Source organism: Pipra filicauda, unplaced genomic scaffold (assembly GCF_003945595.2).
Source record: "Pipra filicauda isolate LSUMZ 115617 unplaced genomic scaffold, ASM394559v2 scaffold341_size774298_pilon, whole genome shotgun sequence".
In the NCBI taxonomy this organism is placed as follows: domain Eukaryota; kingdom Metazoa; phylum Chordata; class Aves; order Passeriformes; family Pipridae; genus Pipra; species Pipra filicauda.
Window position 1 is genome coordinate 259186 of NW_024104467.1, and position 26687 is coordinate 285872.

At 50.0% G+C, this 26687-nt stretch overlaps 1 protein-coding gene across 4 annotated transcripts in view; it reads left to right on the forward strand.

Annotated features, from left to right (window-relative positions):
• Window positions 1-26687, forward strand: part of HIVEP3 (HIVEP zinc finger 3) — a 294820-nt gene that overhangs the window by 188245 nt on the left and 79888 nt on the right. For all 4 annotated transcript variants that reach the window (XM_039384239.1, XM_039384242.1, XM_039384241.1 and 1 more), the window contains one exon: window positions 8539-8633. The gene's annotated coding sequence lies outside the window, so the exon portion shown is untranslated. The remainder of the gene's footprint in view (window positions 1-8538; window positions 8634-26687) is intronic.

The following is a 26687-nucleotide window of genomic DNA, read 5'->3' on the forward strand; positions in this document are numbered from 1 at the left end:
TGAGACACTCCTGGGATTTTCTTCTTCCCTCACAGCCACTTGTGGGACCTCTGAACACGTGGTCACTTCCAGAACCTCTGGGATACATGGAATTGTGTGCAAGCCCCAGAGCTGCTGAGTCTCCTCTTGTGCTTGTAGTTACTGGCTTTGATAGAAGCCACAAAGAAAAAAGGTGTGGGATGGGAGAAAAGATGATTTTCTGTTCTCATCAAGCCCCCAGCTGGAACTCTGTAGAATCTGGGTATGGTGGGAGCAGCAGAGGGGTGTTGAGCATCCCCAGTCCCTCTTCACCCCCTGAAAGCATCAGGTACCTGTGTCCCTCCAGCCCCTGGTGCCTCCCACTGCTCTGCTGGGACCAAGAACAGCCACCGGGCAAAAAAACCTCAAAGCTTTAAGGATTCTCCATTAGGTGGCCAGATCCTCCCACCAGGCTGGGATTGTTCCCAAAAGGTCTCTGCCATGGGAAATGAAATGGTGAATAAGGAGCTTTCTGCAGTGAAAGGGTTGTTCTCCCAGACTGGAAGGTGAACTGGTGGGTCCAGTTCTGTCCTCTGCTCCTAAAGGGAAAGGCTGGGAGAGGTGGGAGTGTTCAGCATGGGGAAGAGAAGGCTCTGGGGAGACCTGAGAGCCCCTTCCAGTGCCTAAAGGGGTTCCAGGAGAGCTGGAGAGGGACTGGGGACAAGGGATGGAGGGACAGGACAAGGGGGAATGGCTTTAAAATAGAAGAGGGCAGATTTAGATTGGATATTTGGGAGAAATTCTTGGCTGTGAGGGTGGAGAGGGGCTGGCTCAGGTTGCCCAGAGAAGCTGTGGCTGCCCCTGGAATCCCTGGAAGTGTCCCAGGCTGGGTTGGAGCAACGTGGGCTCGTGGAAGGTGTCCCTGCCCATGGCAGGGGGTGGGAGAAGATGAACTTGAAGATCCCTTCCAAGTCAAACCATTCTGTGATTTTATGATGCTGATGAACCCTGATGAGTCCAAGCAGAAAAAAACCCAATCCCCACCCCGGGCTCACCCCACTCTGACCCTCAGGCTGGTTCAGATCCGTGGCAGTGCCCTGAACAGCCCTGCAGGGCCCCTGCCCGGGGCTGCAACATCCACCCCAAAGCTCCCCCCACACTGGCATTTCCTCCTGCGGTGTTTTATTGATGAACTGGGCTCCTCAGCTCCGAAAGATCCACTTCTCAGTCTGTGGGAAGAGCTGCTGGGAATGGCCACAATCAAATTTTAATTAAATGCCAGGCAGAACTTTGCAGAGAGTAAATTGTGGTGCCTGCAGTTTGCTGGGACATCTGTTCCCAGACCCAGAGGGCCATTAGTGACTTTGAGAACCAGGAGAAAAACACAGGTCCACTTACCTTGGTTTTCATTCTTTCAGTGCAGGGCAGAGCTATTATGTTGAATATTTTATAGCAGTGCATTGTTGCCATCCTTCCTGTGAGTCATTTTTCCACAAGAAACCCATGCTGGCCACGTTATTTAACCCCTTTGGAGGTGGAGTGTAAATCTTCTGAAGAAATGGGCTTTTCTGTGCTGGGTTTGGGCCACTGCATTACTGCACAGAGCAAGAGCTGCTTTAATATTCACCAGCTGCTTTAATATTCACCATCAGGGCTGGAAGTGCCTCGAGAATGGCAAAGACACCCCCAAATCCCTTGGGAGCTCAGGTTAGAAGCTCTGTCCCAGACTGTGCTCTTGTGTTGTTTTTTCCCCATATCTGAGTCCACTGGAGCCCAAAATTGAGGTGATTCCATGAAACTCTGCATCCTGGAAAGCTGTGTTTCCAACCCAGTGCTCCAGCCTTGAGCTGTTCCCAGTGATGGGCTGAGCCTTGTTGAAGGGATTTCCTGATGTTCATCCCACTCTTCCCTTTCCCTGTTTTGCCCCATTCCTGTGCAGGTGCCTTTGGGCTCTCACTTTTCACATGCTTGCAGACAGTTTTGTCCCCACCTAAAACATCTCCAGTGGCTTTGCTAAATGATATCTTGAGGTCTTCACAGCTTTTAGGTTAAGAACATAACTTACTAATTGTTTTGGGGTATTCCTTGTGTTTTCACTCCATTTCTGACAAAGAACCCGGACCTGGACACAGCTCTGTGTTTGTTTTACTGATTCTCAGCAGAGCTCCTGCTGTGCAGCCTCACAGGTTTGGGGGACGAAAATATACACAAGTTTCATTTAAATAACTGTAGTGGAAACTTTCTATGGAAAGAAGATACCCCAAAAAGCCCCTGAAAGAACAAAAGCAAATTGCCTTTACAGAATTACTTCCTTTTGCTGCTTTGTTTTCCGTTCGCATCAGCCCTTTGTCTCCTCTGGGCTGTGCAGTTGTGGTTCTCTGGTGTGTCATCCACCAAAAGTGCAGTGGAACCTCTGTGCTCACAGGAGAATTGCTGCTTTTTTTTATCTCTCCCTCTCATACAGCAAAAGAAACCCCAAAAAACCAACCCAACCCAGCTGCACTTTGTACAACCGGAGTGTGTGACACGAGCGGAGTTTAATAATGAGGGTTAGTTTGGCTGCTGGGCTCAGGGTTACACTTTGGGGTTGTTTCCAGGTGAGAAGCTTGGAGAAAGTGGGTGATGGGATAGAAATTGCTCATGTGTGGGAGCTGCTGGAGCTGCTGGAGCAGGGAGATGAAAATCTTGGGGCATATGAGCACATGCCATGGGGAGATGTTCTGCTGCTGGCCAGGCTGGGGGAGAGAGGGATCAGCTCGTGGTAGGGTGGCTTTGGCAGAGAATCCCAGGATGGGTTGGGTTGGGAGGGACCTTAGAATTCATCTCTTTCCACCCCATGCCACAGGCAGGGACACCTCCCACTAGCCCAGGTTGCTCCAACCTGGCCTTGGACACTTCCAGGGATCCAGGGGCAGTCACAGATTCTCTGCCCAACCTGTGCCAGGGCCTCCCCACCCTCACAGCCAACAATTCCTTCCCACTATCCCATCTCTCCCTGCCCTCTGGCAGTGGGAAGCCATTCCCTGTGTCCTATCCCTCCATGCCTTGTCCCCAGTCCCTCTCCAGCTCTCCTGGAGCCCCTTTAGGCCCTGCCAGGGGCTCTCAGCTCTCCCTGGAGCCTTCTCTTCTCCAGGGGAACCCCCCCAGCTCTCCCAGTGGCTCCAGAGCAGAGGGGCTCCAGCCCTGGAGCATCTCCAGGTTCTTTTCTGGACTCTCTCCAGCAGATCATCATCTTGTGTTTGTCAAGCTGTTAAAGCCTTAAAACCCCCAGAAGGTCCTGGTTTCTGCTCTGGACCCCAGGGGGACTGCACAGACCATGGCAGGAGGTGTCAGCTCTCCCCTTGCTGCTGGTGGGGTGGGGAGGGTGGTGTGAGATTTCTTGAGAGGAACCTGGATATTTGTGTTTTGGAAGCTGGAAAGTGAAATTTTTCACTTTTCACTGCTGGGAAGATTAAGCAAAGGTTTTTATCTTAATGAGTCATTAGTACAGGTGTTTGATGACCTTATTTTTTGCTGAACTCGCTGCCTTTATGACATTTTCTGCTCAGAGATGGAGGCCAGTGGCCAATGTTCTGCAGAGACATTCTGGGGTTTTTTAACACTCTTTTCTGTAACTCATTACATCCTAAACTTAAGAGCTGCTGGTTCAGTCTCAGTTCACAGCCTCACTCCACTTCCTTTAGTTCAGCCAAGTACTTTTACTCTGCAGAAGTGTCAAAAACGTAGAGTCCCTCACACTCCCCCGGGCCTGTGAATCTCTTTGCTCCTCTTAATGATTTCTAAAGGCAAAGGTCATCTTGAACAACTTCTAAGACACCACACTTGAGCAAAATAAACCCAACAGGCACCAGAAATGGGCCACATGAATAATCTGGCTGTTGTTCTTGGTGCCCTGTTGGGGTGGCTGTGGGGAGGAGGAGTGAGCAGAAGCTGCCACAGACACTGTCAGGCTCAGCAGCAGATTCCTTTGGAGAACATTGTGTTTGTCATGTGCATTCAGAGCTTGGGAAGAGGGGGCTGCAGATCTCCTGAGGGTCTTCTAGTCAAGTCATCCCCAGAGTTGTGATGCTGCCGCTCTTGGCTGCATCCCTGGGCAGGAGATCCAGTTTGATGGATCCCTGCCAGGCTGGAGAGGTTGGAGCTGCCTGGAGGAGCCACATCAGGGAATCACACAGTGGTTTAGGCTGGAAGGGACCTTACAGACCATCCCCTGCCATGGGCAGGGACACCTTCCACTAGCCCAGGTTGCTCCAAGCCCCGTCCAGCCTGGCCTTGGACACTTCCAGGGATGGGGCAGCCACAGCTTCTCCTGTCTCCCCTACAGGGAGGTGACTCAAGGGGTTATATCCCACCCTTTCATCCCACTTTTTTACTTGGCTTGCACTTGCAGCAGCCTGCTGAGCAAAAGCCCAGAAGATGAGAAAGACAAGACTTTCTGCTCTGCTTCTCTTACAAAAGGTGCCTGGAAGATCATAATTTGAGAGGGATTGTTAAACTGTGAATAACAGCAGAGTTTGACAGTGACTGACCTTATGAGAATATGGAACCTGATAAGGTCAGAGGTGTATATTGGCAAGAGAATCCAGATAAACTTCCTTCTCAGCTGCTAAGCGCTGATTTCAGAGCACCAGGGACAGCTGGACTTGTCTTTCCTTCTCATACTTGTTTGTGGCTTGCAGCATCTTCAGTTTGAAGTGCATCTCCTTGACCTCAGTCCAGAGCTTCAGGCTCCTGCCTGGCTCCTTGTTTCCTGCCTGGAAAACAAATGGTTCTGGGTTTGTTGGAGGTGCATGGGAAATAAAAACCAGCTTGGGGAGACTGTCAGAGTTTCATGAGAACAAGATATTTGTGCTCACTTGGGGCTGGTTTCACCCAAAAGCACCAGGTCCCCGTGGGTGAGCAGAGTCAGCCCAGCCCTGCACTGTGGTCAGTCCAGCAGTACGTGGGCTTTGCTTTAATTCCCTGGAAGATGACAAGAAAGTCCTAGTTAGGCGTGATCTTAATCTTGACATTGATGGTAATTAATCCTGATTCATTGTTCTAAGACTAAGAGGCCAGGCAGGAAATGAGCAAAAAGCATTACTGAGAAAAAAAAAAAAAATCTCTGATTTCACACTTGAGGGTGTGGGGAGCAAAGCTTTGAAGATGCTGCTCTTGCTGCAGTGTAATATATTCACTTTTTTTTTCTGGTTTTGGCTCATGAAGTGCTCTTTTCCCTCACCCTTAGAAGCATCGGATGCAATTAAGCTCAGAAGCAATGGCCCTTTCCAGCTCTTTCCTGTCAGCAGGGTGAAATAGCACAGAAATGGGGGATTTTTATTTTTTTTTTTCATCTGAGTGGGTGAATATCCACTACAGAAACTCAGCTCCTCAGTGCTGGTACCTCCTGAGAACCACAGCTTTGCTGGGACCTGTTCTCAGCTGCTCAAAGACCCTGCCTGGTTTCAGCTGCTGATTTATTGCACAGAATGTGCTGAGTAGGAAGGGACCCCCAAGGACCATCCAGTCCAACCCTCAGCCCTGCACAGGCCCAGCCCCAAGAGTCCCCCCCTGTGCCCCAGAGGATCAGCCAAACCCTCCTGCAGCTCTGGCAGCCTTGGGGCTGTGCCCACTGCCCTGGGGAGCCTGGGCAGTGCCCAACCAGCCTCTGGGGGAAGAACCTTTGCCTGAGATCCACCCTGAGCCTGCCCTGACACAGCTCCAGCCGTTCCCTGGGGGCTGTCCCTGCTCCCCCAGAGCAGAGCTCAGTCCCTGCCCCTCCTCTGCCCCTGCCCAGGAATTGGAACTGCACTGAGGTCTCCCCTCAGTCTCCTCTGCTCCAGCTGAACACACCAAGTGCCCTCAGTGTCCTCCCACGCCTTCAAATCCAGACCCTTCCCCACTTTTATGTCCTTCCTGTGCACACTCTCCAGTGGCTCAATCCCTTCCCTCCATTGTATCCCCCCAAAATTGCAGGTGAGGCCACCCCAGGGCAGAGCAGAGCAGGATTTGGCTGCTTCTTGTCCCGTGAGTCTCTTTTTGGGATGCAGCTCTGCTGGGGGGAGATGGGATGAAAGCCCAGCTTGGTGAGCGTGTCACTGCCCTGCTCAGAGTCCCTGGGAAGGGGACTGGCCACATCTCCATATGAGGCTACTTCTGTGGTTTAAAAAGTTCTTTCCAACCCAAAATAGAGATTTTTCATCTCAATGGTTTAGCAGGCTTTTATTCAACGAGGAAGGAGGAGCAGCGAGGCCCTTCCCCTCCTGAAGAGCTGCTCAGGGCCCTGAGCTGTGGCTGTGCCTTCAGAAGGTCACAGGGGCTGGCATCCTCCCCTGGCTTAGAGGGGGCAATAGCAATTTTTGGGAATTCATATTTGTGGCTGGGATATGAATTTTTAACTTGTGTTCAGCTGCTTCCAAAGGGTCACTGCCTGGAGGTGGAAGTTCTGCAGCCGTGCTGGGGAGGCTGAGAACACTCACTTCATCCCAAGTGCCTGGACTGCTCTTTTGTAAATTTTTTTTCCCTTTTAACCTGATATTCTTTGTTCCAAACCCACAATGAGCAGATGCCTCCCAGTTAAGAGTGATGGAGCTTATCAGTACAAGTCTTTGCTACTTCATAGGATGATTCTGAACCTAATTGGGGTAAAGGCTGGAGCTCCAGCTTCTCAGAGCCGGTGCCAAGGAAATCTGCTTGGATGTTTATGCATCAGCAAGGGCAGTGTTTATTCCCATAGGAATTCCAGCTGCTCTTTGTGATTAGAGATGCCCTGGAGAAGCCTCAGCAGCAGAGGAGTGATGCAACAGTAATTCTGTGCTGCAGCCAGGGCAGCTTTCACTGGGAGCATCACTGTGTGCTTGGGAAAGGTTCTCTTGATTTATTTTTTATTTTTCCTATTAAAATGGAAATTCACTTCTCTTAAAAGCATCTCTAATGCCTGTTCTGGCACCGAATTTTCCCAGATTATCCACAGCCAGGTGGCAGCGAGGGCTTGATGATCAGGGAATCATGGAATGGGTCGGGTTGGAAGAAAACTTCTGGATCATCTTGTTCCAACCCTGCTGCCACGGGCAGGGACACCTTCCAGTATCCCAGGTTGCTCCAACCTGGCCTTGGACACTTCCAGGGATTCCAGGGGCAGCCACAACTTCTCTGGGCAACCTGTGCCAGGGCCTCCCCACCCTCACAGGGAACAATTTCTCCCCAATATCTCTCCCTGCCCTCTGGCAGTGGGAAGCCATTCCCTGTGTCCTGTCCCTCCCTCCCTTGTCCCCAGTCCCTCTCCAGCTCTCCTGGAGCCTTCTCTTCTCCAGGTGACCCCCCAGCTCTCCCAGCCTGGCTCCAGGGCACAGACCCCCTTTGCCAGCCCTGGTGTGGGGCTGTTGCAGCCTCTGCTGCCCCTGCCAGGCTGGGAGAGTGGCTGGTGATAAATCTATTTTTGCACTCCAGGAGAATTGCTAAAAATATTTGCCTTCCTCCTGAGCCATCAAAGCCCTGCCCTGCAGCCCCATCGAGATTCTGGGCAGGTGAGGAGAAATCAGAGCTCTGAGCATTTATGGTGCAGTCGCTCACCTGCCAATGAATATTCTGCATGCTCTGTGGGAAGGCACATTTGGGCAAAAATAAACCTGTTTTGAGATCCTGTTGTGTGCTGTCACATGCAGGGCACCTGCAGATATTGGAGTGAGACCTGTGTTGAATATACTTTAATTTTTCTCTAATTAGAAGGGTCATTTTGAGATTGCCCCACTGGACAGGGCTCCTCTGCCATTGATGCAGACCTTCTGTGTGACACTGGAACGTGGCTTGGACTCTTCAAGGCTCTGTTTCTTCTCCACAATATTGATATAATAATACTTCCCCCCCTACCTGGTGTGTGGAGAGAGATCCCACTGCCCGCCTGGATGAGGTGGTGGATGGGCCATGGCCTCAGCTGTCATGATGTGGTTAATTAATTAATTAACAGTTGGGTTATATAAGTTTATCTGGGCAGTCACTGGGTTGCTTCCTAAGCATTTTTTTTACCCTTGGAAACAAAGAAAATTAAGAGTTCCAGGTAAAGCCACCTCTCCATGCCTTTTTCTGGTGGACTGTGCCTTGACTTCCCTGATCCAGATGTTGAGGGATCCACAGCTGCCCTTGACTTTCTATCTCAGGGCTTTCCTTCCCTTAGTCAGGAAATACTTCTCATTTCCTAACCTGTGTTCCTTGGTGCAATTTAAGACTATGACGCCCTGGGCTACCCTTGACAAGTCTAGAAGACAGTTTATTCCTCTCTATTGTTGCCCCCTTAGTGGGTTTGAAGACCATGATGGTGCCTCCCTGCTGTCTGTGCTCTTTAGTGCAGATGATGAGTCCCCACCCTGGCAGAGCCACCATCCCTGGGGGCTTCAAAAGCCATGTGGAACATGGGTTAGTGGTGACCATGGTGGTGGTGCTGGGTTGGTTGTTGGACTTGATGAGCTTAGAGGGCTTTTCCAAAAATAATTACCCACTGTGAGCTGATATTTATTTCCCTCGTGACCCTGTCATTGCTTATTCCTGTCTTACCACTGTTCACCCCCCATTCCTGAATTGCCTTTTTCTTTTTCTTTTTTCCAGACCATTTCTACAATTTATCAAGACCATTTTGAATCCTAATCCTGGCCTCTGAAGTACTTGCAGCCTGTCCCAGCCTGGTAGCAGCAGCAATCTCAGTAAGCATGTTATGTTCCATCCTTCAAATCAGTGTTAAATGTGCCCAGCTGTGCTCCAGCCTGGGTGCCTTGGTCACCCACTCAACAGGTCTTTTCCTTTGGCAGTGGGAATTGGAGCTGGACTTGATGATCCTTTTGGGTCCCTTCCAGCTCAGAATATTCTGTGATGCTGATTCTGTGTGCACTTTCTGGCAGATCCTAAAATGCTGCACTTGCCTTGCAAAAGGTACAAAAGGCAAAGCAATTCCTTGGGCTGATGAGAGATTTCATCAGCCCCTTGGAACATCTGTAATGAGAAATAAGTTTATTTGTCACATCAGTGCCTGAACAAGATGGGTTTTATGCAGGGACAGGAGTTGGAAAGAACAGAAGCTGTGCTTTGATGTTGGTTGGATTTTAGGGAGAAATCCTTTCCTGGGAGGGTGGGGAGGCCCTGGCCCAGGTTGCCCAGAGAAGCTGTGGCTGCCCCTGGAATCCCTGGAAGTGTCCAAGGCCAGGCTGGAGCAACCTGGGCTATGGAAGGTGTCCCTGCCCATGGCAGGGGTGGGAACGGGTGAGCTTTAAGGTTCCTTCCCACCCAAACCATTCTATGACCCTTCTGTGCTTTCTTAGAAAATCAGCAAGTGACTATTCCCCAAGTCCTCCTCCCTGAAAAACCCACCTGCCATTGGCACCTGTTGGCAAATCCTTGTTCCTTAAAGAGTGTTTGTGGCTGAGACCCAGAGGGCAGAAATGCAAACCCAGTTTGTGTCCTGCCTTACAAACCCAGGGGGCAGCTGGGGGCGATGGGGGGATGTGCTGGACCGGCTGGGTGGCAGCAGATCCATGTCCCAGCAGATGGTCCATGTCCTTCCCTTGGATTTCTGCCCTGGGGCTCAAACCCTGTGTGTCTGTACCACTGGACCAGCACACAGGTTCAGTTTGGTGGAGGTGGAAGGGGTGTGATATTCCAGGATTGATGATTTTCCGTGGAGTCTGCTGAATAAACCTTTACAGACCAAGCTTGTATTTACAAGGCAAAGGGGCAGAGCCACGTGGTGCCCACAGAGACCAAAAATCCAGTGGAGAGCCACTGTTTGTGTCCCTGGGACTGCTGGGGTTTAACAAACAAGAACTGAAAACAAAACCTGTGCGTGGACCCCAAAGGTAATCAGGTGCAAAGCAGTTCTCAGACTAAACAGACAATTAGTCCCTTGTTTGTCTCTCAGGAGGAGCACAAAGCTGGGCTTTGTTGTTGGCTGCACCTCAGTGTGTCAGAACAGCTCCTGGTTCAGGCCTCATCTTCTCTGGGGCATCCACTGGTTCTGGAAATTTAAGCTTAAGCAAGGAAAGTAATTTCTCCTTGTCTTTCACTTCAGACTTCGTAGAAGGGAGAGGGAATTAGGATTTCCAGCACTGTTCTCATGTTGCAAAGGGGGAAACTGAGGCACAGGAGGTCAGCATTGTGTGAGGGTCCTACAGTGACCCCGGGTGGGAAATGCTGATTCCCTGTGACCTCTGTGTCTTTCCCAAACTTACAAGAAATTTAAGAAATTTACAATTTAAGAAACAAAATTCTGTGAGCAAAGACTTGCGATTTGATATTTTCAAGGACTTTACCTACATAAAACTGATTTACTTGGAGGGGAAGAGCCTTAAATATCCCTGCAGAGAGTGCATAATGTGAATGATTCTGTATTTTTTCCCTGCATTTCTCTGAGTGCATGAAATCTCTCCCAGCCATAATGGAATTCTATTTGGATGTGCTCTCTAGCATGGGGGTGTTAAAAGCAGGTGCACAAAGGGAATTCTCTTTGGAGAGAGGGGAAGAAAAGCTCGTGGTGCCAGTAAATGATTCTTAGCACTGTAATAATCCTAATCAGGTTAATTAGGATTAATTAAAATTTCTGGCTTTTATTTATGTGAGATAAAAACACATCTAAGGACTTCAGGGGTTTTATGAGTTTTAGTAATATTTTTGAGTTCTTTCACCTGGTGCAATGTGTAAATCTCTGGCTGGTTGGGCTTTTAGGGAGAATTATGCTGCACCCAGCATTTAGCCATTAGTTCTCCATCTCCTCTTCCATCTTTTGTTGTCAGTAAATCCACGTCCTGCCCCCTTTCCCATATTGTCCATCTGCAGGTGACCCGGCTCCCCCTGTGCTGATCTCTTCAAACATGTTTCTTCTCAAAGCTTCTTTTTTTTTTTTTTTTTGAGAATTGTACCAAATCTCCCCTCTGGTTTTGCCCCTGATCTTCTGGCACGGCCAAACCATCCTTGTCCTATCCCACACGTGGCTTTTTCCCTCTGGAACAATCCTCCTGGAATTTTCCACCCGGGTGTCTCACCGAAAAGCTGCAATTTTTTTCCTCACTTGCATATGCCACCGACTTCTCCCGGCGCTTCTTTTTACTGCATCTTTCCCTCACTGTTTTCCATCTGAGAAAAGCTGTTCAGATTTTCACCAAACAAATCTGCCCAGCCTTGCATCTGTGCGTGCCCAGATGGAGCCGCGCGGAGCAAGAGCTGCCAACGGGGGAATTTTCCATCAGCTTCATCCCTCTCCTCTCTCCTTTCATATTTATCCCTTGGAAAGCTTCAATCGAGAGATGAAGATGGCTTGGGGTTTTACAAGTGTGAGGGAGCAGGAGGTTTTCCCTGTGGGAAGGGCTGTGGGGATGCTTTGGCCGTTCCTGTGAGCTGGGAAGGGTTGATGAGGAGCCACGAGCTGCAGCCACGGGCCCTGACAGAGGCCTCTGCAGAGGCTGTTCCTCCCCACTTCCAAACCTTTTTGTTGTCACAGAATCAGAGAATCATAAAGGTTGGAAAAGACCTCCAGATCATCCAGTTCAATCTTCGACCCCCATGCCCACTAATCCGTATCACAGAGTGTCACATCCACATGTTTTCTGAACAATTCCAGGGCTGGGGACTCCAGCCCTGCCCTGGGCAGGCTGTGCCACTGCCTGACCACTCTTTCAGTGAGGAAATTTTCCCTAATATCCAACCTGAGCCTCCCCTGGCACAGCCTGAGGCCGTTCCCTCTCCTCCTGTCCCTTGTTCCCTGGGAGCAGAGCCCGACCCCCCCCCCGGGCCCCCCTCCTGTCAGGGGGTTGCAGAGCCAGAAGGTCCCCCCTGAGCCTCCTTTTCTCCAGGCTGAGCCCCCCCAGCTCCCTCAGCTGCTCCTGCTGCTCCAGCCCCTTCCCAACTCCCTTCCCTTCCCTGGACACGCTCCAGCCCCTCAGTGTCCTTCTTGCAGTGAGGGCTCCAAACCTGACCCCAGCACTCAGGGTGTGGCCTCCCCAGTGCCCAGCACAGGGGACTCCAGGTTTAAATTCATCTTCTCTTTCCATCCTGGGGCTCACAGTGCCATGAACCTCTGGGGTTTGGGAGGTGTGTCCTTCACTTTGATCCTGGTGGGACTCACCCCTTGTCTCCATCGATGGATTTCCCCGTGTGCTCTCAGGAGAGGGCAGAGAGCACAGGGAGGTGCAGAGGGGACACAGTGTGGCCTGTGGAGAAGGGTTTGCTCTTGGCAGGGATTTTATTGTCTGCAGTGTTCCCTGGGGATGGGATGTCCTCTCAAGTCCTTGTGTCAGGACTCAGCTGGAACCTGTTTTGGGGCAGGGTACCCCACCCCATCCCCATCCCTGGGATTTGTGCTGGGGTTTGGGTGTGCAGGGGTGGACATTTGCTGCCAAGGGCTCTTTGCCTTTGCTCTCCCATTCCTTCACTGGTGCAGAAGGATGTGCTGGAGGTGTCACACCAGGAACCATCCCCAGATCTTTGTGCTGAGACCTGGAGTCACAGTGGCAATGGGACTTAAATCAAGAGTCAGCATTGCATCAGGGTCCATCTCAGACCCAGGGCTGGCTGTCAGAACCCAAAACTCTGTCCCAAAGTTACACACAGCTTTTTCCTCTCACATTTTAGTGGGAAATATGTTGTCATTTCCAAACTGCTTTGAATCATCCCTTTACACTCCTCTCTTTAAGCCCTGGCATCTTACTACATTGGCAGGGAGGTGTTAAGACCAATTTTGGACGTTCTCCCCTCCTTTTTGTCAGTGTTTTCTCTCAGTTTGGTGCTGTGCAGGAGCCCTGGGGAGGGTGTGAAGTGCCTCTCCTCCCAGGACTCTGTATCACTGCTGTTATGTCATCCCTTCCCAAAACAGAGGCGATGTTTTTGACCAAGGTAACACTCACTATTTTAAGCTGCATCTAAAAATAAATCCCCGCACAAGTTGGTGTTGTGGCAGCAATGTTTTATCTCTTAATTGGGGCTGTTTTCTGAGGGTGATTCATAGAAAGATGAGCTTTCCTAGTTCTGCCCTGGGGTGAGATGATGTAGGTGAGCTGCTCATTGTACAGGAAGGTCTCTGCAGCCGTGAGGAATTTTTGGATCAGCTCCATGGTTGTTGGCTTCTCCCCCAAGGTTGAAGTGTCAGGTTAAACACTGGACAGGCTCTTTCTGCTGGAGGTGTGTGGTAGCTGATGGAACACATTCTGGCTGGGGACAGTGTCCCACAGTGCTGTGGAGAGTTGGTGGCACTGTCACATCGAGTGAGAGAGAGTGACTGAGGGAAGGGATGAGGAAAGAGATGGTTCCTCTGGGAATTAAAGTGCAGATTTAAAACTTGTTACATATGCTCAGAGCTCCAGGGAAGAACAAGAGCCAGAGATACTGGGTGAGGTGGAGGAAGGGGTTTCATAAGTATCTAGAGAGCAGAAGGCAACTCTGCCTTCCAACACTGTCACCAAATATCTCTTGAGTGCCGTGTCCAGCTCTGGGCCCCTCACAAGAAGAAAGACATGGAGATGCTGGAGCGTGTGCAGGGAAGGGAAGGGAGCTGGGAAGGGGCTGGAGCAGCAGGAGCAGCTGAGGGAGCTGGGGGGGCTCAGCCTGGAGAAAAGGAGGCTCAGGGGGGACCTTCTGGCTCTGCAACCCCCTGACAGGAGGGGGGAGCCGGGGGGGGTCGGGCTCTGCTCCCAGGGAACAAGGGACAGGAGGAGAGGGAACGGCCTCAGGCTGTGCCAGGGGAGGGGCAAGTTGGACATCAGCAGGAATTTCTCCCTGGAAAGGGTGGTCAGGTATTGGCAGGGGCTGCCCAGGGAGGTTTGGAGTGCCCAGCCCTGGAGGTGTCCCAGGAAGGCCTGGCCGTGGCACTCAGTGCTCTGGGCTGGGGGACAAGGGGGGCATCGGGCACAGGGGGGATCCATGGGCTGGGAGGACTTTTCCACCCTAAAAGAGTCTGTGATTCAATATCTTGGGGAACAGCTTCCTTGCTGTAGCTCCCAGCACATGGGCCAGATTTGTTCTTTTTAACATTAAGAAGATCAAGTCTGTGCTGAGCTGCTCATGGTCACCCTTGTCTGGCCAAAGATGGGAGCAGCTTATAAAGAAAACCTTTAGCCTCTTGTCCAACACCAAGATGTGTCATCTCCCAGGATTAGTGCACACTTAGAGATGATTTAGGGATTGTGAAATAAGGAGAAAGAACCAAAAGAACTGAAGGGGGCAGAAATGGCTCAGGTTCCCTGAGCAGACTGTTCAAATCCCTGTCAGTAATGGTGGTTCTGTTGTAGGACCACAGGAGTTGCAGGAGTTGCTGTTGTGTTTGAAAGGCCAAACAACTCGAGAATTGTGACTTTCAGCTTTGGGACAGCAGTACTGGCCAAAACAATCGCTGGACTGAAGGCAATGCCCTCATTTGCTCTTCCTGGAGGTGAGGAGCAGAGCAGCAGAGGGCTTGGCTGTGTCTGGTCACGGGTCACCTCAGCAGGGCTCATGGGCAGTAGGTGACCCAATGGCCATGGGTTTGTCACCAAGGGCCTAACAGCATCAGGGGATAAGAGAACAGCTGGAGGGTGTTCACATGAACCATCTGGGACCCTGGAAGATGTCAGGTCACCTTTACTCCACCCAGAAAACTCGCTCATGTGCTCCCAGTGATGCGTCCAGCGCTAACAAGTCAGGTCGTACTCGGCTCCTTTCTCCTGCAAGAACAAGCCAGTGTGTCCTGTCCCCTCCCTGGTGCCCCTCAGCAAAGGGAAGCATCAACTGAAGCCCTGTTTGCAGCTGAGATGCCCAGTCATTGCTCAGGGGGATGCACCACCAAACCTGGTGCATGCAAAAGAAGAGTCTGTCCCAAAGAAGGAGCAAACGAGACTTTTCGTCTCCTCTGAACCTGCTGAGGTGCAGATTTAGGACAATGTCAGTGCTCCGTGGGGCCACAGAGCAGAGTGGTGGCTGTACTGGTGTCCTTGTGTACCCCAGATCAGAGAGTCACAGGATGTCTGAGCTGGGAGGGACCCGCAAGGATCATCGAGTCCAGCTCAGGACACCTCAGCAATCCCACCAGTGCCCACCACTGACCATGGGAGACGGTCAGATAGCCCTGGCCCTGTGGAGATTGCACATGTCCCTGCTGAACACCAAGAGAGCAGATCAAAGCAGTTAAAGGTTGTGTGATGATGTGCAAAACCCCACAGTCTGACCTGTTCTTGGTGAGCTCCAGGCCCTCTGGTGTCAGAGGTGTTGGGCTATAATCTGTCACCTCCTCTCCTCCCCGTGTGAAGGTGCTTTTCAGAGCATCACAGCAGCCCCAAGACCTCTTGTTTCCAGCTTTCTGTGGTGGATTAACCTGCAGCAGGTCGGTGCCAGGGGCAGTGTGTTCTTTGTGGCACACACAACATCCTCTTGCCCTCCTGGAAGGAGTGAGGAGGTTCCACCACGCAATCCGAGGGCAGGATTGCAGCAGGGGGGGAGTGGGAGGGAAACGTTTGCAGTGTGGTTCTTTAGAATGGAAAAAGAGAAGCTTATCATGATAAAAGGAGGCAAAACAGGACGTCTGGGCTGAGCTCTGATAGCAGCTTGTCATGCAATGCTCCTCCAGGAGCCTTTTCAGCTGAAATACGGGAATGATGCATTTCTATTTTTGAGAGGCTGTCTGGGACTCACTGCTGTGGGATCCTGGGATGACACACACTGCTCAGTAAATCTGTGAAGTTTTGAACTGGCTGTAGGGACAGGAGCAGAGGGTGAAATTGGGCCTAATTCTGATCTTACTTACTGCTTCCTCAGAGAAGAAAAACTGAAGAAAACCAGAGTTGTTGTCAAGGAAAAAGCCAGGCAGAACCTCTGCTGAGGCTGAGCAGAGGTGCGTTTTTTGCTTGCAGGGGTTTTTGATATAGTGCTTCCTTCATTCATCTTCATTAAGGAAATGACAGAGTGAAAAGGGAACACCCCAGGGAAATAAAACCCCTCCAAGTGTTGATGAGATCTTTCCAGCACTGCAGTGCAGCCCTTTCAGAGGAGTTTGTTCCTTGTGTTGCCTCATGGTGAAGGGAACAAGATCATCCCCATCCCTGGAAGTGTCCAAGGCCAGGTTGGACAGGGCTTGGAGCCACCTGGGCTAGTGGGAGGTGTCCCTGCCCATGGTAGGGGTGGGACTGGATGGGCTTTAAGGTCCCTTCCAACCCCATCAATCTGTGATTCTATGAGTTGGACTCAATGATCCAACTCAGAATATTCTGTGTTTCTGTGACTCTGTGTTTCCCTGATCTGCAGAGAATCAAAGCCAGCGAGAGGGAAAGAGATTGAAACTCTTGAAGTGGGAAGAGCCCTGATCTCACCTGTTTGTGCTGAAATTAAGAATTCCCTTTACCTCAGCAGGACGTGGGGGGTATCAACAGTAACGTTTGTGCCCCAGTTGAAGCAGAGCAGGGACTGGGGGAAGTCCCAACGCTGCCAAAGCGTTAATCCCAACATAATCATCTCATTCTCTGCGGAGAGGAGTCTCTCCGTGGCATTCCAGCCTGCAGGGCCCGGGGTGAGCCCCGGGATTGTGTGTTCTGGCAGCGGCTCTGCAGTGGGAAATAACCAGCCCGGGGATAATGGCCCTCTTTGAGCTTTGTGCCCGGAGCTCATCCCGGCACAGGAGCCCCGGGCAGGGGCAGCTTCCTCCTTGTGCAGCTCAGCGAAACATTTGTGCAGAGCCTTCCAGTAAACCAGCTCCTCTGGCTGCTGAGGGAAGTGGGTCCAGAGCTGGTCTGAACGGCTGACCTTGCTCCCAGTTCCTCCTAAAACAGTGAGCACAGCTCAACCTGCCAGATGGAGCTGCCACCGAGTTTGATCCCTGTTAGGGGGTGACTTTGAATTGCTGTAATAGTCCTGCAGATTTGGTGTGGATTTAACCAGAGCACAGCTCTAAGAGCAGCCCATGTCCCCCCTGCTCTGGGGGGCTCAGAGGGAGCTGCAGGGGCTGGTGGTTGTGTTGAGCTTTGAGTTTTGGGTGCTGTGAACTCTGATATCAGGCCCAACATCTCAACTGGGGGAGGGAGGGGATTGTCCTGCTCTGCTCTGCCCCGGGGTGGCCTCACCTGAGTTCTGGGGGCAGTTGGGGCACCAAAATGTAAGAAAAATCTCAAGCAGTTAAAGAGGGTGGAAAGGAGGGATGTGAGGATGGTGAAGGGTCTGGAGGGGCAGCTGAGGGCACTTGGTGTGTTCAGCTGGAGCAGAGGAGACTGAGGGGAGACCTCAGTGCAGTTCCAATTCCTGGGCAGGGGCAGAGGAGGGGCAGGGACTGAGCTCTGCTCTGGGGGAGCAGGGACAGCAGCCAGGGAACGGCTGGAGCTGTGTCAGGGCAGGCTCAGGTTGGATCTCAGGCAAAGGTTCTTCCCCCAGAGGCTGGTTGGGCACTGCCCAGGCTCCCCAGGGCAGTGGGCACAGCCCCAAGGCTGCCAGAGCTGCAGGAGGGTTTGGCTGATCCTCTGGGGCACAGGGGGTGACTCTTGAGGCTGGGCCTGTGCAGGGTTGAGGGTTGGACTCCATCATCCTTGGGGGTCCCTTCCAGCTCAGGTTATTCCATGGCTCCATGATTCTATTAAACCCTAGAACTGCTAAGGAAGAAAAAAAAAATTTTTTTTTATTTACAGTATTTAAAAAAATCTCGGTGCCACAGATAAAATAATATTTAACAAATAATAAATTTTGCCTTTGGCAGGCAGCCAGATGTGGTACTGGAATGTCAACTAGTTCACAAAGAATATAAATATATATATATATTTTTTTTTTCCTTTGACCTTCAGCACTGTAGGCTCTCCATGACCAGAGAAAATGATGATGGTTTCTGGTTTCTGCCCATTGCTGCTCCTCAAAAACCATTGCCCAGTGTCACAGTTGGCCTGTGCAGACCACAAACCCAGCTGCAGCTAGAAAGTTTATGTAAGATGTATAGGAGGCTGACTGGAGAATTCTGCTTCCAAGAATTCTCCATGTTTTGGTTTGTGTAAGGTCTAAAATGTAAAATATGTTGCTCTTACCCCAAATAGATCTCAAGAAGTAATTGCAGGGAATTACAACATCTCTGGGTGGTTTTAGGAAGGGCCCACAAAATTCTGTTCTTGGCTTGTGATAGTCGGGGTATTTCTCCTCGAAGAGCAAAAACAACAACATAAAATACCTGGTATTTAGTTTTCTAAGTGCAGGGTTTGGGCAGTGGAGCTGAACAAAAAAAGCCTAGAAAAAAAGGAACAGAATCTGAGCAGAGAAATCCATCACCGGAACATCTGAACTGAGAATTGCTGCTTCTGCCACCGTTTGGAGTCTTTAAATCAAGATTGTTTTCTATTTTTGTAAGAGAAATCGAAGCTTAAGGACGAGTAATGAGCTTGATGCAGGAATGCCTGAGGGGTTCTGCAGCCCCTGTTTGGCAGGTCAGGCTTTGTCAGTGCTGGTTCTGCTTTTAACGCTGGAGGATCTCTGAAGACCACGGGAGGTGGTGGCCTCACCTCTTGAACAAACAATCTTTTCATCTTCCTGGAAATGCTTATTCCAGAGAAAATCAAGGGCCTTGACTAGATCATAATGATTGTCCTGAAATTCTCTCTCTGCAGTGCCCCACAAATATGAGCATTGGTGTTGTTTGCTGCTCAGTCTGGGGCTAAGAACAGGGATTCCCAAGACTAAACCTGGACTAACCTCACACCAGTTCATTGCTGTTGGGATTTGGCATCAGAGAACAGCCCCTGGAGCCCTGCAGGTCTCAGCATTAGGTCTGTGAGCTGTACAGGGGTCTGCTGGGCAAACAAACAAGCTCTTGGGCAATATATTGCCCATAGATGTGTAATTCAACATTTTTGAATTTCCCCCTTTTTTTTGGATGATTTTTTTTTATTTATTTCTGAGCCTCTTCCCTTAAACCCCAGGTTTGGTTGTAAGAATGCTGCTTCCTTTTACTGAGGGAAGGAACGGGATCTCCTTTTAGGAGGAGTAAATACCAAAAAGGGCCAAAAAATCCCAAACTTTACAAATAAAGGTAATATAGAAGCATAGAAATTTTTAGGCTGGAAGGGACTTTAAAGATCAGCTCGTTCCACCCCTTGCCATGGGCAGGGACACCTTCCACTAGCCCAGCTTACTCATGTTGGATGTTTCTCTCATTTTGGGTGTGAGCTCAGAGTGCTTCTTATCTGTGCAAGCATCCTCTCTGTGCACCACAGCAGGGTCATATTTGCAGCTCTCCTTCCCCTCAGCCCCGTTGTTCAGGAATGAACACAAAAGGCTCAAAGAGGAAATTTCTGCAAAGCAGAAAACCAGGTTTGTGATTTCCTGTTCCTCAGATGAGGTGTCTGCCCAGATGGGCAATTTGCTTGGGCTCCTTCAGCCCTGGACCCTCCTGCTTTCTACAACTGCCTGGGCAGGGGCAGAGGAGGGGCAGGGACTGAGCTCTGCTCTGGGGGAGCAGGGACAGCCCCCAGGGAACGGCTGGAGCTGTGTCAGGGCAGGCTCAGGGTGGATCTCAGCCAAAGGTTCTTCCCCCAGAGGCTGGTTGGGCACTGCCCAGGCTCCCCAGGGCAGTGGGCACAGCCCCAAGGCTGCCAGAGCTCCAGGCGGGTTTGGCTGATCCTCTGGGGCACAGGGGGGGACTCTTGTCACTCCTGACCCCTGTGCAGGGCTGAGGGTTGATGATTCTTGTGGGTCCCTTGCAGTGACTCTGTGACTCTGTGGTTTTGGGGTGAGTGGGTCTGCAAGGCTTTGGGGCTTTGTGCAGCCCGAGGGATGATTCAGCATCTTCCACCCCAGCTCAGGGCAGGCTGGTGCTGTGCCTGCACCATTCTTGCAGCACCACCTTCTGTCCACAGCCCGGCTGGCGGGGGCAGCCCCGGGGGATGCGCTGGGAGCTCCATGAGCTGCTGGTGCCTGCGAGGGGAGCAGGGGAACTCCGGGGTGGCTCGTGGCCAGACACCGAGGTGATGGAGGAGTTCTGGGGAAATCTAACAACCTCCGAGCTGCGTTTTTCTGCAGGGCTTCCGAGCCCTCGGGGTGCTGGTGGTAAGTCGGTGTGGGACCACATCCTGCTCTGCTCCGGGCACACCCCACACACCCAGAGCCTCGGGCTGCACAGAGCAAACCTGCACAGAGGAGGGCTGATCTTGCAGAGAGGCAGAGACAGGAGGAGATCCAGTAGCTCCCTGCCCTCTCCCACCGTGCCACAGGGGCCTTTTCTCCTCCCTGCAGCCCATTTTCCCACCCTGAGAGCTCCTCGTTGCTTTTAAGGACTTGCTCTTGCAAAAGTCCCAGTGTTGTTGAGCTGCCACGGGGCTGGTGGGGCTGAAAGCTGCTCTGGGTGTTTTTACTGTGTCAATTGGTCTATTTAAAGACATGAACTCTTCCTCCAACCCTGCCCGTGCTGCTCTGCTTGAACAAGAGCTCTCCCAGTCACCTCCTTAACCAGCAGTGACGGAGCCGCCTGTTCAGGGCACGCAGGAACCTCCACCAGCACCTTTTTGGAGCCTGTCCCCCCTGTTTCATCCTTGGAGTGACAGAACTGTCCTGGTGCTGCTCAGCAGACAGAAGACACCCTCTGTATGTGGTGCCTGAAGGCAGTGTCTGCACAGGCAGCTCCCCAAACCAGAGCTCCCCCAGCACCCCAAGGTGTGCTCTGTGCCTGTCAGGGCCTGTAGCTGTTCTTTATTTTTGCCTGCTAATGCTCAGGCACAAAGCAGGAATGCTGGCCCCTGGAGAGATTATTTTTTGCTGGTTTGTTTTTGGGTTTTTTTTAACCTTTCCCAAAGAGGCTGGAGGCAATTCCAGACTTGCCTCGTCTCCAAACATTGTTCTGCACATTGAGGGGAAGGTAAAGCCACAGGTCTCGTTCCAAGCCTTGCTGCTGTGCAGGGTGCATTCAACAGGCAGTTGTGTGTCCCTGGACCCCAAACCAGCTCGCTGTGAATTATCGAGGCATCTCTGGGTTAAGGTGGAGGTACTTTGGGCTGGTTTTCAGTACCCTGTAAAGAAGGAGTCACTGGTTGAACGTTCAGGGCTGTGCTTGGTAGATGCTGTTGGAAAAAACAAATAGTTGCAGTTCTGGGATACAGCAGAACAGCCCATTGTGAACTCAAATGTGAGGATTCCTGGAACTAACCAAGGCATCTGGACAAAAATTGGAGTGTCAGGGCTGTCAAAAACTTCTCGTGTTATTTCTCTGGCACAGTCAGAGGGAGGGATGGACACTGGCTGAGGATCCATCCGTCCGTCCATCCAAAACCTCATGGTTTTAAGTGCTTTAATTTGTTTGTTTATTTTTTTTGAAGTAGCCACTTAATCTAAAGTTCAGTTGTGATCTTCAACTGAAGAATTTCTTGCTTGCATTAAAATAATGATTTTTTTTTTTTGGTGAACTCTTTAGTTGTTCAATTGGTGATTTCATCTTAGGGAGGTTTTTTTAAACATTCTTTCTTTTGAGGCTCTGCAAAGCAGGAGGCTTTTTGGATCAGTAGCTGAGGCACATGAGTAATTTCTGGCTCCGGGTTCTTTGCAGGTTTAAGATCTGTTATTTTAATTTCTTAGAAAAAGGTAACCTGCATTCAAAGAAATAGGTTGGATGTGTTAGTGAAAATCTTTGTCCATTTTTTCTTGACAAAAACATTGAGATTCTTAAAAAAAAAATCACCAAATGAATGTCTTGAAGCCTATTTTTTTATTGAGCCCTGTGCTAAGCAGGAGGAATATGATCTCAGATTTCCTGGCTGTCTGTGCATATGGATATATCCACTGTCTTTTTTAGAGATGTGGGGCCAGGCTTGAAAAAGTATTTATTTGCCTTGAAATCTTTAATGTTTGACCTCCATATCCTTTCCTTAAAGCCATTCCAACTCAAAGCCCTGATGAGCTCAGTTGTGAAGTGCCAAAAGGTATTTTAGAAGTGTCTCTGGTCACCAGCCTGAACTCATTTTTAATTAAACAGAAGTTCACACTTTATTTCATTAGAGGCATGAAAATAAATGGACACATAATTGGCTGATTCTTCAACCACAAGCTCTTAGAAACAAATTCCATAAGTCTGGTAGGATCAGGAAGTGGAGCTTTGTGTCCCTGAAGTGCCACTGGAGTGCTCTCGTTCTCCTGCTCTACATTCAGATGTCATTTTGCTCCCGGCTTTGATATGTTTGGATAATTTATCTGGTCTCTGGATGTGACAGCAGCATATCCAGTTTCTGCTGAGACGTTGCCACAAGGTTGGACTGTCCATGAGAGCAGTTTCCCTTTGATTTGGGGTGAGTTGTGTAACCTCCCAGCTGCTCTGGACCAAGCTGGTGACTCTCGATGTCTCCTCTCGACTTCCCAGCTCCATGTGCAGGGTCCTGCACCAGGCAGGTCTCAGGGGTCAATAAAGATCATCAAAACTGAGTTGCTTCTCATGAATACTGTGGCTGTCCCATCCCTGGAAGTGTCCAAGGCCAGGCTGAACAGGGCTTGGAGCAACCTGGGCTAGTGGAAGGTGTCCCTGCCCATGGCAGAGGGTGGCACTGGATGATGGGCTTTAAGGTCCCTCACAACCCAAACCATTCCATGATTCCATGACTCTGTGACTGCCTAACTGCTTTACAAAATTAAACAACTGGATGTAGCAAAAGAAATGTTACTGATCAGCCCTTCCTTTGATGTCTTTGGGTGGCCCCAAATGAAGGTCACCAAAGTCATTCCCAGGCTGTGAAGTTCAGATGTTTTTGCAGGGTTTGCTGGGAATGGGGTGAAGCTGGAGGTCTCTTCTGGGCTGGATCCTTTTGTTTATTCTTCACTTCAACTCCACACACGACCTGCAGTTGTTGGATGTTTTGGCTTTGTCCTCCTGGTTGCATCCTGAAGAGTGTTCCTGTTTGGAGCTCTCAAACCTTTGCAGACATCAAGGGAAGGAAAATGTGGAAGTGGCATCATCTGAGACAACCTGGAGACTCAGAGCAAGGAAGGGGTCACACCAAGGCTGCTTGGGTTTGAAATTCAGAGAATCACAGAATATTCTGAGCTGGAAGGACCCACAAGGATCATCAAGTCCAACTCTTAAATGAGTGACCCCTGTGGGGGATCAACCCCCCGACCTTGGCGTTATCAGCACCAAGTTTTTAACCAGCTAAACTGCTGTCAAATTAGCTGTTAAACCCAGGAATGTCTGCTCTATCTCAGGCACAGCCAGGAGTCTCCAGGGGCTCATTTTGAGAGATAATTGTTTTTCCTGCCTTGGTATTACATGCTCAGGAGATTTGTCCCACCAGAGTGCAGAGCAGCTTCCCCACCCAAAGCCACCACAGCAGAGCCACCTCCATCCAAAGCCACCTCAGCTGTCCAGCAGAGCCACCTCCATCCAAAGCCACCTCAGCTGTCCAGCAGAGCCACCTCCATCCAAAGCCACCTCAGCTGTCCAGCAGAGCCACCTCCATCCAAGCCACTCAGCTTGTCCAGCAAGCCACTCCAGCCAAACCACCTCAGCTGTCCACAGAGCCACCTCCATCCAAAGCCACCTCAGCTGTCCAGCAGAGCCACCTCCATCCAAAGCCACCTCAGCTGTCCAGCAGAGCCACCTCCATCCAAAGCCACCTCAGCTGTCCAGCAGAGCCACGCCAGCCCACTGGAAGCAGCAGATGCCGGAACCAATATTTGGTTGAGCTGCTTCCCTATGGAGGAGTCAGGGATGGGGAATTTTTGATTGATGTGTTGATGCAGTGGGATTAAAAGAGTGGAGACTCTCTGGTGCTGAGGAGATCCTGTCTGGTGTGGTGAGGATGTGGAAAATCCTGCTCTGGGTTTTCTCTCCTCGCCCCAGTCAGTGCTGGTGCCGTGGATTCCTGAGGAACAGGTTTATGAGGGATAAAAACAGAATAGATGGACACACAGCCAGTGGGGTCCCTACATAAATATTTGCATTCATCTACAAAAAGTATCTGTTAAGAAGAGGCCAATCACCTGGAAATTACCCAAAACACGTTCTGGTTCTCTTTAAATCCTGCCTCGTTCCACTGGCACAAGGTGGATTTTTGTCTGTGCATACAAGGGAGTTTTGTGGAGCCTGTGATGACAAGGAAGCAAACACTGCCCAGACTTGATTCTTTTCTTCCTACAAAGCCAACAACATTCCCTCCAAACTCGGTCATGTTTTTTCTTCCTCTCCTGTAAAACAAATGTATGTCTTGATTTCACGTTATTGGTGCTTTGTGTGACTTGGCTTGGCAGCACTAAAACGTGAGGTTTCCCTCTGAGCTGGGGTGAGGAACACCAGGGACTTCCAATGTCTTCACACCCTTTGTAGGTGTCTGCAAAGAGCTGGAATTTTTATATATAATAATAATAATTTATATATATATATATAATTTTTATATATAACATAATTTTTATATATTTCTATATAACATAATTTTTATATATTTCTATATAAAAATATCTCCATATAATCCTTTATAGTGAGGATTGGGGCATGTTGTGGGAAGGAAGAATTGCCTGAGCTGCACCATCTCCTGCAACTGGTTCTGTGGTCTTTGGTGGATCTGCATCCTGGACGTGTCTTCACACCCCTCATAGGGGTCTGCAAAGAACTGGAATTTGGCTTGGAATTTGGGATCAGAAACGTGCATGGTTGTGTGTGTGCACAGACCACTGCAGGATGGATATAAATACATACATATATATATATATAATATATATATTATCCTTTATAGTGGGGTTGAGGCATATTGTGAGAAGGAAAAATTGCCTGAGCTGCACCATCCCTTGCAGCTGGTTCTTCATCTTGGACATCTCTTCACACCCTTCATAGGTCTGCAAAGAATTGGAATTTGACTTGGAATTTGGAACAGAAATGTACCTGGATGTGTGTGTGAGCACAGATACTGCAAGATATATATATATATATATATATAAAAATATATATATATTATAATTTATAATGAAGATTGGGGCATGTTGTGGGAAGGAAGAATTGCCTGAGCTGCACCATCTCCTGCAGCTGGTTCTGTGTCCCTTGGTGGATCTTCATCCTGGGCATGTCTGGGACACATCTTGGACATGGTTCTGTGTCCCTTGGTGGATCTTCATCCTGGACATGTCTTGGATACATCTTGGCCGTGGTCCTGTGTTCCTTGGTGGATCTGCCAGCGCTGCCAATGCCCAGCAATGTTCCAGCAATGCCTGAGAAAATATTTCTCTTGAGCAAAGTTGTGGTAATTAAAGCAACTCTTCCCCCAATTCCCCTGAAACGTAAGGAAAACACAGCCCAGGCTTTCTCCAGGCAGGTTTTCAGGCTGAGGGTGGCACTGGGGACAGGCAGGGACTTGCTCTCTGTGTCTGATACGTGTTTCTATTTTATTCACCATTTCTGTTGGGTGACAGAATATAATGAATTTCAGGATATGCTCCCAGTGAGTCCAGACTGTCTCTAAACAGGAGATTTCCAGCCCGGAGATGGGATCAGAAACTTTGGCTTTGCCTGTGGGAATACAAGGACCATTTTCTTCTCTTTCTGGCTTTTCTTTTCATTGAGGAGAGGAAAAAACCTCATTACCTTTGGGCCTAAATCACTGAGGGAAACTTCCTTGTAGAATTATTTCCACTGAGTTACAGGTTGTTTTTTTTTCACTGTCACTTAAATCTTTCAGCATCTCCACTTTGTGTTCTGTTAAATAAGATACAGACTGACCTAATACAACATTGGGTGTTGATGCTGTGTCCAAGAAGTGGTAAATCTGATTTCTTTTTTTTTCTTTTTTTCTTTTTTTTTAATTTTTTTATTTTTTACTTTTTATTTTTTAGATTTATCTTTATTTATTTTTATATTATTCTTATTTATTTTTCTTTATTTTTTCTTTCATTCTCAGTATTCCCCCCACCTGCATCCTGCTTTTGCATCATCCTAATTCAGGGAATTAATAATGTATTTGTATTTCTACAGTATCTTACTGGATATTAGAGCTTTTAGGAACTTGGTTAACACTTCCAGAGCTGGAATACTGTGCATGGAGAGAGGGCAGCTGGGTGAGAACATTCAGCAGCCTTGGATGGTGCTTCAGGGCAGCCAGGGAAGGAAAAGCTCCTGTCCAGCAGTGTGGGAACTGCAGGCTGTGCTTGCCCAGAAGACCTTCTGGCATCTTCGATGGTCAGGCCTCAGATTCCAACCCCAAACTTCCCCCAGCCTGGGGGCACTGCTGTGGCTGCTCCTGGTGGGGAGGGCAGCTGGAATTCCCTCCAGACTTCCCAGCAAAGAATCCACATCTTCGGGCCCTGGTGTGGTCAGTGGGGGCTGGGGAGGCCACGGCCTGGGGGGGGGCAGCCCCTCCTCAGGAGCAGGGAGCACCCCCTGCAGTGGTCTGAGGAAGAGAGGGGAAAAATAAAAGCTTGTTTTTTGCTGCAAGGAGAAAAAAAGGCGTTTTCCTGTGGCTCAGCCTCTGGGTGAACTGCAGTTCCATCCGGAGTAACTCCCCTGAGGAACAGGGAAGGAGCCTCCGGGTGCCATGGGATGGGTCTGCTCTGATGGAGCTGCTCCCAAATTGAGGAATGTCACAGCAAGACCCTGGAGTGCAAAACTTGGGGCACAGGATCATGGAATTACAGAATCACAGAATGATTTGGGTTGGAAGAGACCTTGGATCTCATCCCACCCCCTGCCATGGGCAGGGTCACCTTCCACCAGCCCTGGTTGCTCCAAACTGGCCTTGGACACTCCCAGGGATCCAGGGGCAGCCACAGCTTCTCTGGGCAACCTGGGCCAGGGCCTCCCCACCCTCCCAGGGAACAATTCCTTCCCA